Source organism: Diachasma alloeum, unplaced genomic scaffold (genome assembly GCF_001412515.2).
Source record: "Diachasma alloeum isolate Michigan unplaced genomic scaffold, Dall2.0 Dall_scaffold_00396, whole genome shotgun sequence".
Classification (NCBI taxonomy): domain Eukaryota; kingdom Metazoa; phylum Arthropoda; class Insecta; order Hymenoptera; family Braconidae; genus Diachasma; species Diachasma alloeum.
Window position 1 is genome coordinate 187,548 of NW_021680535.1, and position 6,418 is coordinate 193,965.

The following is a 6,418-nucleotide window of genomic DNA, read 5'->3' on the forward strand; positions in this document are numbered from 1 at the left end:
AATTTCATCTAAATGTTACAAAATACCGGCCGGTATATAAGAAAAAAAGCCACTAGTACTTCCATTTTTTAATAATATTTATAAACTCATTGAAATTACTAGTTCAGGACATGATTAAACAAGAATACACCTAAGACAAAAAATGTAGAACTTGTTGAGAACTTTGAAAATAAATTTTATAAAAAATTGAAAAAAAGTTGACTATTTTCTCACAAATCAGTAAAAAGGCCTTTGAAAGGTTTTTTAAGTGTTTCTCTTATATGCGCCCCACTCGAAATGGAAAAAACCATTGAAAAAATTGGATCTACGTGTCCATTAAAAAAACATTAGTTACTAGTACCTTAACAATAGGTTTCTCCTTTTCTAAAGCCTTTTCCGGATACTGTTTGCAACTGAAAGATACATATTACCTGGGTGACACCCGAACCCTCACCCGTAGCCATACTTACTACGTGACACGGGTGTATCATTGAGGATATTTAACTTCTACCCAAGTTTTATGACGTCTAGTGCCAGTAGGTCAAAAATGTCAGTCAAAATTTAAACACACGGCGCAACCATCAAAATGCAGTTTAAAAATATGGAAAAATTCACAGGGGTATTTTATCAACTGAAGAATCATTTTTTGATGCGAAATCGGAAATATTCAGGAATACCCGTAAAATAGGCCATGCTAACCTACATGTCATTCGATTTTGATTGGATGCTGGGCAAAATAATCTCAGCAGTTTTCTCGTTAGCCGGATGAAAATTTCAAAATTTGTTTTTTTTTATAATAAACAGAAAATTGGGAATTGCTCGGGAAGTTATTGGTTGGACCCGTAATGGGTCACACGCACTCCAGCTCACATGCACGCAATGGGAGTGAGCAAAGCGAGTGACCAACAACTTTATCGAATTTCAACCCACTCTCAATGGGAACGAGCGACCAGCAACCCAGTCGAATGTTTTAGTGTTTGAAGCTGAAATTTGTATTGACTTTTCTTATTTTTATTCATCTTTGATTGAGGCTTCTATCTTCGATTTAGCTGATCAGAAACTGTTTCATCTAACTTACAAATTCTGATGTTAAATTGATGGAACGAGTTGTCGACATTCATGTGATTGAATTGTTTTCATATTGAACAGTTCATCCTCTACTCACATTTCTGTTAAGCGTCATATTTCTCCATCCGTATTGCGCCATTGGGTGTGGTTATATATAGAGATCCTCTACGAAGTAGTATAACCATAGTACGGAAGGTGAAATAAAGTACGGAAATGATAGCTCGTAGTAAGCAGATTCTAAAACTACCCAGAAATATTAATTTCTCATCTTTATGCCGACCCGAGGATTTTCCTGTTTTATTTTCGTTTACATCGTTTGACTCTGCATATTTTGATTGGCATGGTGTGAAACCACTTGCAAGTCTGGAAATTTTTGGGATACAACAACATCGAATAATTATTTATAGTGCATGCGATCGGGGGGTATAGGTCGAATGTGTGTTTTGTGTTCACGCAGTTCAGTTTGAAGCTTCGGATTAGAGGTTTGCAGAAGCTTAAGTGCTTCAATGCAAGCGAAATGTGTTACTGAATCAATTCGCTTCAACTATGAATGAAGCTTTGTAGCTGTCAATTGATTCAATGGGATTTGGGAGAATAAAGCCACTAGTGTTATAGAGTAATTTTGAGTTGTGAGGTGACAGCCTACTGGGATTATCGATCATTTAAGGACGAACAAAATCTATTATGAATAAACATGGGTAAGAGTTATACGGAGTCCAAAAATACCTTCGATCAAAACTCATTAAGGGTGTAATTATGATTTATTAATAGAACTACTCATCAAGTAACAGATATTTAATCAGTTCAATGACTTGTTTCATTTCAAAACGGTATATTTCGGAAATTTGATTGACAGTTAATTAATTATTCAAAATTATTATTTAAATTATTTAATTTTTAACGATTTTATTTTAATTTTTAACGATTTTTAAGTGTGTCCACTTAAATCGTAAAATTTTATACGAAATTGTAACATTTGAATATTATCAAAGTTTTTGAAACTCTCACTGATGGTAGCTTACTTCAGTTTCTCGCTCGGAAACAACCAAACACCCGATATGTGCGAACAAAGAGGCCCTTTGTTCGAAACTTACCAACAGAAAGAGACGTGTCGTAGCACGCCTGTGAAAATTCAGATCAGTTCTGTTCTAGCAGTCCGTCGAGACACATAGAATATATTCGCCATCCGATATTCCATCTCCGCCGTTCATAATATTTGAATTAATTATATTTCGTGAAATATTGAAGTGATTTAAATGATATTAATTATCGTGAGTTTAGGAACAATTCAAAATCACTTGTAAATGAAACCATATCTCTTTACATGAAAAATCAACACAATCCACACATTTTGATTTATTTCAATTCCAATCATTTATAAATAACCTAATTAGCTTCAGATATTAACATTGAAGGTGCAATAACAAATTATATCAAGCCGTCCTCGTTTGATTATCCTTATTATGTTCAAACTTAATCAATTAAACTTTTAGACTGCGATCCATCAAAGGTAAACCCATAATAAATTACGAAATCAACTCATTGTAAGCATCTACAAATTATCATTAAACAATTACTCAAATCAAGTGGAGGGACGTCCGACTAGGGGCTGTCCGCAGGGGGGAGTTCTCTCGCCCCTGCTATGGAACCTGGTTGTAGACGGACTTCTAAATCAACTAAGTGAGATCGGCTTCCACGTCATCGGTTTCGCCGATGATGTGGCAGTTGTTGTGAAAGGCGGATTTCTGAGGGTGCTAAGGGACCTGATGGCAACAGCCTTCAATATCATTGAGGACTGATGCAGGGAAATTGGCCTATCGGTAAATCCAGCCAAGACAACGGTCCTGGTTTTCACCAGAAATTATAAACTGGAAAAATCCAACCTCTGAAGCTAAATGGCTCGGAGATTAACTACACCAGCAGAGTGAAATATCTGGGTGTCCTCCTGGATAATAAACTCAGCTGGAAAGAACATATCTGTACTCAGAGAAATAAAGTGTTTGCCTCTATGTGGGCATGCAGGAGAGCTGTGGGCAGGACATGGGGACTCAATCCTAAAATGATGCTCTGGCTCTACCAAATAGTTCTACTTCCGAGACTGTTATACGCTGCGGTCGTCTGGTGGCCGAGGGTGAGTAAGACGGAAACAAGGAACCTGTTGAAAAGCCTACAGGGAACCTTCCTGAGGGCTGCAACAGGAGCCATGAAATCGACACCTACTGAGGCGCTAGAAATAGCACTCAGTATCCCACCCCTCGACCTTAGGCTTGTGAGTTGTGCTGCCACAACTGCATATAGACTAAGGTGTCAACTAGAATGGAAGATGACGGGCCAAGGCCATACAAGGCTTAGCCTAATCAATGATCGACCCTTCATAGGTAAGACGGATAGGATTCCTAGGAAGTATCAGATCAGGAAAACTTTCAGAACGAGTATACCACCCAGACAGGAGTGGCTAGACTCGAAACGTAAACCAGGACCAAGAGAGGACTACTGGTTTACGGACGGCTCTGGCTTCAATGAAAGTTTTGGGGCAGGCATCTACCGTCTGAAAGATGGCTTCGGAGAGAGTTTTCCGCTGGGCCATCATTCAACCGTCTTTCAAGCAGAGATGCTGGGCATACTTAAGTGTGCAGAGTATCTGAACGCGAGAGACACAAAAAAGATGAAAATATTCATCTGCAGTGACAGCCAGGCGGCGATACACGCCCTGGAAAAACCCACTACAGAGTCACAGGTGGTGTGGGAATGCATGCAGGCATTGGACACACTGGGTAAAAACAACCGGGTCACCGTAACCTGGGTGCCAGGTCACCATGGGATTCTGGGTAATGAAGAGGCAGATAAGCTGGCCAAGGAGGGTACAGAAAGTGTGCCCTCACACGGCCTGCTTGGCATGCCCTTCGCAGTGGGAAAAACTCTTATTAAAGATCATTTCCAGCGGGATCATGTCAGGCGTTGGGAGAAAGTTGCGACCTGCAGACAAGCGAAACTGCTTATGAGAGGGCAACTAAGAGTTAGGACCAGAAAGCTTCTGGAGTTGCACAGAGGGGATCTGAGGGTAGCAGTAGGGCTCCTTACGGGTCATACAGCTCTCAGAGCTCATCTGTTCAAGATGAAACTTGCAGAACAAGAAGACTGCAGACTGTGCGGAGGCGATAAGGAGGGCGTCATCCACATTTTATGTGAATGCCCCCTATTAGCACTCCGTCGCTATAAAATCTGGGGCCAGGCTTTCCTGGAACCAGAGGACCTACAACAAGCGTCTGTCACCAGCCTTATTAGCCTAGTGAGAAACACAGGGCTGGGGCTGTGTGACTGACCGAAACTAAGGCGGAAGTGACAAAAGATCGTATGATTCAGGTGACTCTGGGCGCTTTAAGTGACCAGCCACACATTTTCTATTCTATTCTATTCTACTCAAACTTGAGAATAGTCCAAGAGAAATTAGTTGTAATTCACGATTATTATTAACGCATTATTATCAGGATTATTATTAACGCAATACAACATTCGTACCTTAATTTCTCATCCCTATTATAGTCGTTAAAATTGAAGTTGCTTCGCGCTGAAAACGATATTGTACCCGATAATTTTGAAGCTCTTAGGGTATCATTACTGAAACTTTTTAATAATTTAGTTTTTGATACATTTCGCTCGTTTTTAGTTTTCCCGAGAGTTGGTAAAGTAATGTGCCGCGTATGCTTTAATACGCATATTAAAATATTATGTTGATAATTTTACCTCAGTTTTGAAGACTGAATCTCGCCGAAAAATGCTTAAAAAGCATTCTCACGGTGACACGGGAGTCCGACTATCTTTTAGAAGTCAATTGACTGTAGGAGCATTGTCAATGACTATACTAATACAATATTGATGGCCAAAACCGTGAGAACGTTTATCTTAGCATTTTCGAGGCTGAAGCCTCTTTGAGGCCCCTTGGTTCGGCAGAGTACGATCGGGAGCCGAAGTGGATAGTCGAGTCCAAAGAGATTGATCCCAATTTAGCAACACGCATATCCGAACCTTTTTTTAATTATTGTACCCAACTAATTTCCATAGTACAGTTTATTATTTAAATTCAAATCGGTATCATTTCCCGAGAACCTCCATCGACATCATCCTATCCTCATCCTTGGATCCGGGATAGAACCTCTGAGCGAACTCCCCGTATGCTCACAACAAGCCAAGGCATCACCGAAGGTTTCGACTGACGGAGTCAGTCATCGTCCATAATAAATATTTAAACCGTGGAAAATCTCCCACGTCACAGTAAAGAAAAAAGTTGGAGAAAAGATATTAAAAGGCAAGTAACCGTCAAGCGGAATTCATTTTTAGGTTTCTCTCATCCGATATCGCGAAACAAAGTGCGAGATAAATATTGAATTTTTCTCCTTTACGCAGGTAGGAATTAACAAATGGCCCAAGCTTGGTCCAAGAGCGGCCCAACCTTAGCCAGTAACGGGCCAATATAGGCGTCCAAGGCTGGCCCAAGACTGGTTGAGCACCGAAATGATAACGCTGGACCATTCTTGGCCACCAAGACTGGGCCTGACTCGGTCGCCAGTCGTTAGCCGTGACTAATGTATATTGATTTAAATGTTTAAAAAAATTANACACCCCCATAACACGACTTCGATAGACAAAAGTGTTTATCACGCCATCCTGACATGCGCAGATGAAACCCTCAGTTTCGGNTGCCTTAACCACTAGTCAACCGCGCAATTCTTATTACTGTTGACTCAAATCGTCCGTATATAAATTCTATCTCGATTTCATTCTTTGCTGAATGAGTTTTTAAATATAATCGGAATTAATTTTNGACTTCAAGAAGGCGAATGTCAGCTGGACGGAAAGACCCTGCTCTTCCACATGGGGGAAGAATATACCATGCACGGGCCTATCAACGTGCTGGCGGAGCAAGGTGGACTGCTCCGTCGCCTTGATGGTCGCTCTACGCCGAGGTTTGGCCATAATGGCTAATAAATCACTAGCTAACTGGCCATCCCGGCCGCGACGAAATTTCAAACCAAGGGAAGCNTGATTGCATTATTTATTAACCACCTGGTTATTCGAGGGGCGTGAAAAAATACCTCCCCTCTCCCCCCACCTGAATATTTTTGATGAACCCAGATTTTCAATTTTTCATTAGACTTGGAAATTCGATCTTTATTATTATTATTATTATTATTATTATTATTATTATTATTATTATNCATGAAGAGCCTCCAAACTGAGAAGTCCTCGTCCTCCACAGTCTCGCGGAAAATACAACCACAGAGTCGAAGAACGTGGATGGAGACTCCTATGAATGTTCATCAGCTTGCGGGTATCTCTGTCCAGCTGCTCCAGCTCAAATCTACTCCATTTG

At 40.5% G+C, this 6,418-nt stretch overlaps 1 protein-coding gene across 3 annotated transcripts in view; it reads left to right on the plus strand.

Annotated features, from left to right (window-relative positions):
* LOC107041973 overlaps positions 1 to 6,418 on the plus strand; it is a 320,981-nt gene that overhangs the window by 164,791 nt on the left and 149,772 nt on the right. The gene's annotated exons all lie outside the window — the stretch shown is intronic.